The sequence below is a fragment of the Neovison vison genome, chromosome 1 (assembly GCF_020171115.1).
Source record: "Neovison vison isolate M4711 chromosome 1, ASM_NN_V1, whole genome shotgun sequence".
Lineage (NCBI taxonomy): Eukaryota > Metazoa > Chordata > Mammalia > Carnivora > Mustelidae > Neogale > Neogale vison.
The window spans coordinates 283,280,930-283,291,821 of record NC_058091.1 but is presented as its reverse complement, the minus strand read 5'-3'; the positions used below and the strand labels follow the sequence as shown (position 1 = coordinate 283,291,821).

General features: G+C 39.8%; 1 pseudogene; it reads right to left on the bottom strand.

Moving 5' to 3' along the window:
* Positions 1-4,107: 4,107 nt before the first annotated feature.
* On the bottom strand, positions 4,108-4,272 carry LOC122897147 (annotated as a pseudogene).
* Between the last annotated feature and the right edge of the window lie 6,620 nt (positions 4,273-10,892).

The following is a 10,892-nucleotide window of genomic DNA, read 5'->3' as shown; positions in this document are numbered from 1 at the left end:
AAATAATTCATCAGGAAATTGCATGCACTTTGGCTTTCCCAATAGTAATGTGATAAAAAAAAAATCCAAAAGAGAAGAATCTGTATTGTTAGCTTTCTTTTTTTTTTAATGCTACCAAATGATAGAAATGATTTGCATAGGATTTTGATTTCATAAAGCACTTTCATATGTAGTATTTCATTTAAACATAACAAATCTCTGTTATAGGCCACTCAGACTTTAAACATTTTGCAGGAGAGAAGACCAAGGCTCAGAAAACTAAGAGATTTTCCTGGAGTTAACTAACTAGTAAGACAAAAACACAGACCTTCGACTAGTCCTGTATTCTAAAAACAGGGGAGGCGATAACATTTCTTCATGGTTGGGGAAGATTCTGGTCCTATTCAGAGTGTGGAGAAATTGGAAGATAGTTGTATAATCTCCATGGATCCAAAGAACGACCTGCTAAAGATGAAAGGTTCTTTTCCTGACAAGCGTAACCCATGTCATATTGATAATGTTCAACAGCCACTTCTCTGGGGGAGAGAAGGCAGGTCAGATTTGTGGTGTTTGCCAATTTCCGTCACGTAAATAAATACTCTCAATGTGGCTGATTTCAAGCTGTTTCATCACTGAACACAAAATTGGGAAGAGATTGTACAATAATAGGTCCTTGTGAGACCGTGTGAACCAGTTCAGCGTACCACTGAGTCTATACAACCTTATAATTCCATCTAATGGAAGACATTTTTGATAATGAGTAGACACCATTTCTAGCTGACATTTATTAAAGCACTTACCATGTGCCAGGCACTGGTCTAAGCACTTAGCATACCTGAATTTAGTTGACTCCTTACAAGCATCCAACGATGTAAATTCTATTATTCCAAGTTTACTGATGTGGAAAGTGAGGCAGACATAGTTTAATGAATTTGACCAAAGTCACAAAATTAAGAAATATCAGAGGAGTGCCTGGCTCCGTGAGTTAAGCGTCCCACTCTTGGTTTCAGCTCGGGTCATGATCTCAGGGTTATGGGATGGACCCCATAGGCTCCCGAGCCTATGCTCTATACTCAGTGCTCACCTCCTTCCCGATGATAATTGTGTCCAGACTGGATGTACATGATGGGACTAAAGTCAGCCAACTACCGAGTACTTACTAATCCAAGCAGATAATTCATACTCGGTAGTATCAATCTTTATATAACACAGCATCATTCTCCCGTACCCTCAGAGATAAGCATATAGATTTACTCTTTAGGGAAAACAGGTTGGCAAAGACTGCTTCTGAGTCTTCCATAGGATCATGATAATTTCATCTTACGCCTCTCCCTTTGCTCCAAGTTTGCCGCTGACCATGAACAGGACTGGACCACAGACCTACTCCTTGAACTAATGATGCAGTGGCTTGGGGTGGGTCAAATTTCTTTTTTCTTTCTTTTTTTTTTTTTTTTAAGATTTTATTTATTTATTTGACGGACAGAAATCACAAGTAGGCAGAGAGGCAGGCGGAGGGGTTGCGGGAAGCAGGCTCCCCGCTGAGCAGAGAGCCCAACACGGGGCTCCATCCCAGGACTGTGAGATCATGACCTGAGCTGAAGGCAGAGGCTTAACCCACTGAGCCACCCAGGTGCCCCCAAATTTCTTGATACTCTCTGCGCCCTTATTTACCAAAGCACCTCCAAAGTAGGCTGTGAAGGAAGGTGTGATCCATGGTTCCCTTTCAGTCACCGAATGTGGGGGTGTAAGGGAAGAAGCAGACCCCAAGTGTTCATTCCCTGCCCATGAACTCAGTGCTTCCAGCTGACAATCACTCAGAAGATAATCACGGGCTGGTAGGTAAGGTAAGAGGCTGTGTAGGCCTCTTCAAGCCTACATGTACAGGGAACCCCTCTCCTAGGAGGCCAGGGATGGCCCTCTTTTGGGGGCCGACAGCCGGTCATTGCCTCTCTCTGGACCTTGCTTTTCCCATTTGTTAAATGTCCTGGGCAGATAATCCAGCAGTGTGCCATTCAGTAGAGTAGCCTCAGCCACATGGGTCTTGTAAGTATAAAACACGTGCTGGATTTCTAAGACAGTACAAAAAACAAAAACATAGGGATGCCTGGGTGGCTCAGTTGGTTAAGCAGCTGCCTTCAGCTCAGGTCATGATCCCAGCATCCTGGGATCGAGTCCCACATCGGGCTCCTTGCTCGGCAGGGAGCCTGCTTCTCCCTCTGCCTCTGCCTGCCATTCTGTCTGCCTGTGCTCTCTCCCTCTCTCTCTCTGATAAATAAATAAAATTAAAAAAATAAAAGAAAAAGAAAATCCTTGCCTATTTCCACAAAGGTTGGTGTGTCTCATACCCCTCTCTCCACCCCCAAGGGTGGACAATACATCTTCCTTCACAGTTGAAAGGTAAAGACCTTGAGCTTCCTCAGTGTGTAAAAGTTCACGATGCTGATGAGAGGCAGAAGCAGGCTTGTCCCTCCGTCTTCAGAGCCAGCCTTCTCATTAAACCACAATGCTTCCGTCATGCGTCACTGACTCCAGGGACAAGCGTCCACAGATAATCATCCAGGATGTAACCCCAGAAAGAGGTTTTAGGAAGAGTTACTGTATTCCTACTGCACACCAGGGATTTTCTAGATGAAAAGGGTAGGCTAGAAGTGCAACACAGGTTCTGCCCTCAAGATCACGGTGTAGATGGTCAAACAGCCGATGCACTGTGAGTAATCTGTGTGAGCGTTCTACACGGAACCTAACGAAAGCACAAATAATCTGGGAAATAATCTGCCTGGAGTATTTGAGGAAGGTTTTGGTATAAACTGAAGAAAAAGAGGGGCGGTCATATGTACTGCTCACATTTCTGCCTACTGGAAGGATTTTTCTTCACTGTTGTCTTTCTAGGACACTCCTGATTGCGACTATAAATGCAGTCGGTGCCAGCATATCACATAAAACCATTTGTACCGGACGTGAATTTGTCTCTCCTTAGTCAACTGGTTATAAGAAATTGGCCATGAGATGCAGTGCCTGGATGGCTCAGTGAGTTAAGCGATCAACTCTTGATTTTGGCTCAGGTCATGATCTCAGGACCGTAAATCTCACCACCCGCCCTTGCCCGGGCTCTGCCCCCAACATGGAATCTGCTGGAGATTCTCTCTCTGCCCCTCCCCCTATGCATGTGCTAAATAAATAAATAAAATGGAAGGAAGGAAGGGAGGGAAGGAGGGAGGAAGGGAGGGAGGAAGAAAGGAAGAAAGAAAGGAATTGCCCATGAGAGTATACACAGAGGGATAGGAAGGGCAGGAAGAGACGTCGTGGGTTTGAACCAACTGTTCATGCAAATTCCTTGTGCATTCAGTGGCCACTCAAACCCACATTCAGACCCCTTCTTCTTGATGATGGGTTGCTGCTGCACACTCCCACACTGAAAGCATAATGAGCTAGTTAACACATAGTCCATGACTGGTGGCTTAGTTCCATGGCCGTTTGATGCCCGTGGTCAGGCATTCAGACTCTGCCAGGATCCAGTATCAAACCAGGAACCATTTCCCAAAACACAGATGACAACAGAGAATATGGTTTGCTCCAAAACCCCCGGGATCTGGACTGTGATTCTCCTGCTGGCACTCTTCAGAAAGTCCATACGACATCTCCATCTGCCACAGACACTTTGAGTAGTGTTGAAGCTGCTGTGTCACAGCTCCTGGGGGGCAGGGCTGCAGAAGCACCTCTTCTTCCTCTGGGACCCCTAAAATCCAGCAGCTGTATGTGCCACTCAATAAATGTTTCGAAGCAGCATAGTCAAAAGCAGTACATACGGTCTCCAAAATCCAAAGAATCTTGCCAAGCTTTTTAGTGTTCCCAGTTCACGGTGCAATAACTAGTTTTATACTTTGAAAGGGATAGTTTGACATAGACCCCCCACCCCCGACCTCTGAATCGTTTATATGCTTAGACCCTCCAGGCTAAGGAACAACACAGAGTAATCCGGAGCAGGTAAGCGGCCAAGAGCCTTTTTCTAGCACACATTTTGGTGCTGAAACTGTTCCTCGGCTTCTTGACACCATGAATGGTTCTTTGATGTCTTCCCCTATCTTCTACCTCCTTCCCTTTTATCTTTCCTCACTGGCTCTTTGTTTTAGTTAAAACTCTTAGTTACAAGTAACAGAAACCAAAGGCTGGCTAAAGAAAAAAGGAGATTTATCTTTCTTTCTGGGTTTGTTTTTTTTTTTAAGATTTTTCAATTAGCAATAATCACGCCTCGGATAAACCTCATTGGCTACGATACTGCCACTGCGCAAAGCTTAGATTTTTATTTATTTATTTGACAGAGAGAGAGGCAGGCAGAGAGAGAGAGAGGAGGAAGCAGGCTCCCCACAGAGCAGAGAGCCCGATGCGGGGCTCGATCCCAGGACCCTGGGATCATGACCTAAACCAAAGGCAGAGGCTTTAACTTACTGAGCCACTTGGTGCCCCAAGGTGATTTATCTTTCAAGTCACAGTGGTAGCTCAGAAAATCCAAGAACAGGAGTGAAGTGTCTCATGATTAATTGAAATGAGAAATTGAAAAGGTGTCAAAATCCTGAAAGAAACCTCACTCCATCGTTTGGTTTCTCTCTCTCTCTCTCTCGTTCTCTTTCTCTCCCCACTCCCCTGAGAACTTGATTTTCTGTTCCCCAGTGCAATTGGAAGTAAGAAGGCAGCCTCCACACAGCTCCTTGGCTGAAACCCCTTCTTTTCCAGAGATGATCAAAAGAATAACTGATGACGTTTCAATTTCCATTTTGAACATCAAGAGGAGAATGGACTTTGCCCAGTTTAAGTTCGATTTTCATGTTCATTCATGTGTTGATGTGTCAGGTTTGGTGTTTTGTTTTATTTTGTTTTCTGGAGGAAGGGGTCACATACCATAATTGGAGATGCTGAAATTTTCAGAGAAAGGGGGTGGGGTAGACCTCAAACAAAACTATCTACTAGAATTATATTCCCTCAGGGAAGAAGTTTCTTTCATTCTAGATTTTCATTATTTTCCTCATTGCCTTTTGGTATTAAACAAACATCTATGCCCAGATTCTTTTACATTTACTTACATCCTGAATCGACCTTTTGAGATTTACAGGAGCAATTTGTTTTTAGAAGAGCAAGTGATGACTAGGGTCAACGTATGAAAAGAGGAACTAGCCACTTGCCAAGTTTGGGCTCTGGGTACCGGACCACCAGTCTAGAAGAAAACAGAATCCAGCCAGGTTTCTCTGGTGGTGCAGCCCAAGGGCATTGATCCAAGCACGTTTTTGTTGTTTACAACTGTTCCATTTTAGTGGACTGAAGCATATGATAAAACGTTTTTTTCTCCTTTTTTTCTGATTAACTTTCCAGAAGTTAACTTCTTTACTTAAGAAGAGTCTTAATTTGGGGAGCCTGGGTGGCTCAGTGGGTTAAAGCCTCTGCCTTTGACTTAGGTCATGATCCCCGGATCCTGGGATGGAGCCCCAAGTTGGGCTGTCTGCTCAGCAGGGGACCTGCTTCCCTTCCTCTCTCTCTGCCTGCCTCTCTGCCTACTTGTGGTCTCTGTCTGTCAAATAAATAAATAAATAAATAAATAAATAAATAAAGAATAGTCTTAATTTACGTGGTTGAATTTACCACAGCCAATTCTTTACCTACCAAGTGTTCTACATCACTACATGGTGTGGCAAGAAAAGAGCATTTCAGAAGGAATCGTAGCTCTTAGAAAATCAGCAGAGTGACCCATAAAAATCAGAGGAAAAAATGGGTGACTCCTGGCTAAATGTTGAGCAGAAAATAAACACGTTGATATTTTGGGTACATGTGAGGGAATTTGGAGTGCTTTAGCTGTCATCTCATCTTTGAAGAGCATATATCTGAGAGGGAAGATGTAATCACAGATGAGGAGGATGAAAAGATCTGGCCTGTGGACTGACTGATACCTCTTGGACACGCTGCCAAATCTACCCAAAGCAATGGCAACTACCAGGTAACTCAGCCTCTGGGTAAGAACTCCAAAACTACAGTACATGGGAATGTTTTTATGATATTTTACCTGTATTTTTGTAACTATAAATTCTTACTGTAATTAAATCATGGCCTAGATTAATATATGTCTTGTAATTACTAACTTGGATATTTTCATTCATCTTATAGGATGACTGAGTTTTGTAGTCCTACAAGTATGCAGTAGTTTATAGTCTAAAATTTTAAATTTGTAAAATGTCAACCAAATATTAAGGCAAAATTAGCAACTTACACATGAACATTAATTGCATTTGTTTACTAACTTTAGCCAAGTTTTTTCACAGAAAGTTTATTTTCTACTTACTTATGAGGTACATAAAAGAGAGATTATGCTCCTATCAGTTCTTTAATGACTTGCCTAGAGCCTCACAACTAGTTAGAATCTTCTTACTAAAAGTTCTGTGTTCTTTACTCATTTAAACTGTCTGGACTTGTTCATATGATTATCCTATTAATAACAATCAAATGTGAATGTATACAGAAAAATATGTGATTTCTAAATGAGTCATTAATTTCAAAGAAAGATACCAACCTGTATTAATTGAATTACAATTATGTGTATTAAAAAGCATCAGTCTAAATACAAGCTTGATAACACTGTATGAAATATTTGGTCTCTGTCCTGATGTTAAATTTATAGGTCTTCATTCTTTTTCTTTCTAACCAGAATATTCTATATCTTGGTTAATAAAGTAACGCTGATAGAATAAATTGGGAAATTTGACATTGTTCTCTGGAATAATTTAAGTAACAGAGCTTCTTTAAAGTTTTGATAGATCTTGATTCAATGCATTTATGGAAATAGATTACTAACAAATTTTTCAATTTCTTGTACACTGTTGAACTCTTAGTCAATGTCCATTGTCTATGTTTTACCAGTATTTTATCTAAATCTCTAAATTGGTCAAGAATTTTATCAAACTTATTCAGCTGCAGTTATATATTCTTTCTCATTTGTTTGATATTTGTGTTTTCTTTCTATTTTTTCATCATTGACCTCATCAGTTGTTTGTCTGTTTTATTGCCCATTTTGAATATTCATTCTGGGTTTTATTAACAATTTTAATTGTTAAAAAACTCCTAGAAGAAAACATCAGAAAAAACTTTCCTGACATGGGTCTTGGCAATAATTTTTTGGATCTGACATCAAAAGCTCAGGCAACAAAAGTAAAAATAGACTAGTGGGATTCTATTCAAATTAAAAACTTCTGCATGGCAAAGAAAAAAATCAACAAAATGAAAAATGGGAATGGAAATAAATATTTGCAAACCATGTATCCAGTAAGGGATTAATACTTTCAATACATAAGGAACTTATACCACTCAGTAACAAAAATAAAAATAACCCAATTAAAACATTGGCAAAGAAGGAATTTCATGTCTATGTGGAGTCCCCTTACATATGTCTAATACATTTGGAAAAAACAAACAAACATGAGCAAACATCCTAAAAAGATACTTCTCAAAAGAAGAAATTCAAATAGTAACAGGCATTTGAAAAAGTTTCAATATCTTTCATCACCAGGGAAGTGCAAATTAAAACCACAAGGAGATACCACTTCACCCCTGCTAGGATGGCTGTTACCTGAAAGGAAAATGATAACAAGTGTTGCAAGGATGTGGAGAAAAGAAACCCTTGTTCTTTGTTGATGGGAAGGTAAATTGGTGCAGCCACTATGGAAAACAATATGGAGGTTCCTCAAAATATTAAAAATAGAACTGCCATATGACCCACCAATTTCACTTCTGAATTTGAAAGGACTTGAAAACAGGATCACAAGGAGAGATCGGCACTCCTGCGACCACTGTGTCATTATTCAAAATAACCAAGATGTGAAAACAACCTAAGTGTTCATTGATGGATGAATGGCTAAAGAACATATGAGACACACACACACACACACACACACACACACACAGGAATAGTATTAAGAAAAACAAAGAAAATCTGCCATTTGTATCAACGTGGATGGAGCTAGAAGAAATTACACTAAGCAAAATAAGTCATGGAAAGAGAAACATTGCATGATCTCACTTGTATATGTAATCTAAAATAGTCAAACTCACAAAAGCACAGAGGCTAAGGGGTTGGGAAGAGGGGCAAATATGTTGACCCAGGTTAAAGGGTACAAAGTTTCAATTTTGCAAGAGGAATAATTTCTGGAGATCTAATGTACCACATAGCGATGATAGTTAATAATATTGTATTGTATACTTGTCATTTGCTAAGAGGATATATCCTGAATTAAATCTCTACCCTCCCACCCCCCCCAACACAAAACGGTAACTGTGGAGAGATAAGAGGTATGTTAATTAGCTTGATTGTGATTATCATTCCACAATGTATACATATATCAAAACATCAATTTCTATGTCTTAAATGTATACAATTTTGGGGAGCACCTGGATGACCCAGACAGTTAAATGTCAGACTCTTGATTTCTGCTCAGGTCACAATCTCAGGGTCCTGAGATCAATTCCTCTGTTGAGCTCTGAACTGGGTGTGGAGCCTGCTTAAGATTCTCTCTCCTTCTCTGTCTGCCCCTCCCCACCCCATGCTCATGATTTCACTCTCACTCAAAAAAAAGAAAAAAAATTAAATGTATACAATTCTTATTGTGTCATTTGTATCTCAGTAAAACTGTTAAAAAAAATAAGTTATTTCAAGGAATCCTGGTCAGATATAGGTTCCCTAGGAATGCAAACACCAGTTATTTTTGAGAAAGGATAGAAATGAACCAATGGAAAAAAGTGAAAGTCCTGAAAATGTGATTCTCACTCCAAAATTACAAATAATTCCCATCTCTTTATTTAATCCAAAATTCTCTCCAGGGTCTTTTGGGTCCTATCCTCTCCTCTTTCCCCTCTCTCTAAAGAGCAAACCTATTTATCATTATATCTCTTCCCGCCTCCCCCCTCCATGGTTTGACTGCTCACTGTGACCACCATTGCCGAGACATTTGTATTATTTGTATTCCAACTTCTTTTCTTCTCTATATCCTTGGAGCCAGAATCACCTAGGCCGTTTTCAACTTCTCTTTCCTCTACTTCACATTTATTCCTTTCTCTCTCTCTCTCTCTCTCTCTCTCTCTCTGTCTCCTGCTAATTCTACAGCAGCCCTGGATCTTGTTCAGAAAATCTTATCTTCAGAGACAGAGCCAGACCACTAGGGTTTCTTCTATTCAGGAAATAATGCCATGTGATTGTCAAAAAAACTACCTTTGGCTCTTGAAGGTTTTCATGATTGTTTGCTGCTCTAAGTTCCTTTTTCACCACTAGAAAGACTTCATTTTCCTTGTCTTCTTTCTGCCTACATTCAGAGTAATTAAAGATGCTTATAGTTACTGAAATGCTGGTCTCTGGATGATTTCAGGTTTGTTTTTTTTTTAAGATTTTATTTATTTATTTGACAGAGAGAAATCACAAGTAGACGGAGAGGCAGACAGAGGGGGGGGGAAGCAGGCTCCCCGCTGAGCAGAGAGCCCGATGCGGGACTCGATCCCAGGACCCTGAGATCATGACCTGAGCCGAAGGCAGCGGCTTAACCCACTGAGCCACCCAGGCGCCCCCTGGATGATTTCAGTTTTGCTATAAATATAAGACATGACAAAGGAGTTAACTTGAACGATTAACTAGAATATCCAAGTTGCAGAATGCTTGATTCTACTTTCTGTCAAATGTCACTAAATATCTTAGTCCACTTCTCTGATGTCTCATAAAGCATCAAGGTCATTACCCTGGATTTCAACTCAAATTATGTTGCTCGATGTTTGTAGATGTAAATAGTCTGCTAATCACATATATCCTCAAAGTCTTATAAATTATTGTCATCAATGACAATACTTAGTGGCTAATGGTGCACGTCCAAATTGGTACAACTTTTCTAGATGGATATTTGGCAATATGTATCTTGAACCTTAACCACATTCATAAACTTTACCCAGTATTTGCACATCTAGGAATTTAATTGTAGGACTAATCAGAAAAATCAATCCAAAGAATGATATACCTAAAAAACTATCACATGTACTTTGTGAAAATTAGAACCTTATTACCCAACATTAGTTATATTTAGATACACCATAAAATAGAATGCTGTGCAACTATTAAAATTCATATTCTTTTTTCTAAGATTTTATTTATTTATTTACTTGAGAGAGAGAGAGAGAGAGTGAGCATGAGAGGGAGCCGGGTCAGAGGGAGAAGCAGACTCCCTGCTGATGCAGGATTCAATCCCAGGACGCTGAGATCATGAACTGAGCTAAGGGCAGATACCTAACCAACTGAGCCACCCAGGCACTGCTAAAATTCATATTTTTAAAGGCTATAAAATGCTCATAATAAGAGAAAAATGGAGGATATAAAGCAATATAGTCACTGTGGTCTGAATTTGATATAATGCACACATGTAACATATACACTAGTACTTACATATATAACATAGATGTATATATTATATGGAAGACTTATGGTATATACATCAAAATATTAATAATGATTATCTCTGGCAAGTAGGAATATGGGTGTTTAAATTTTCTTATTTTTACTTTGATGTAATTTCCTGCATTGTCTATAATCAAGATTTATTATTTTAGGGTCATAAAATAATATGTAACATATTTTAAATTTTCTACTGAAATATATTCCTACCATATACCTCTTTCTACCCAAAATCAAAATGTAGGGAAGTGAACATGAAAGTTCTAGTTTGTGGTTTTCTCTCTTTTTTTTTTTTTTAAAGATTTTTATGTATTTATTTGACAGACTGAGATCACAAATAGGCAGAGAGAGAGGAGGAGGAAGCAGGCTCCCTCCTGAGCAGAGAGCCTGATGCCGGACTCGATACCAGGACCCTGGGATCACAACCTGAGCCGAAGGCAGAGGCCTTAAC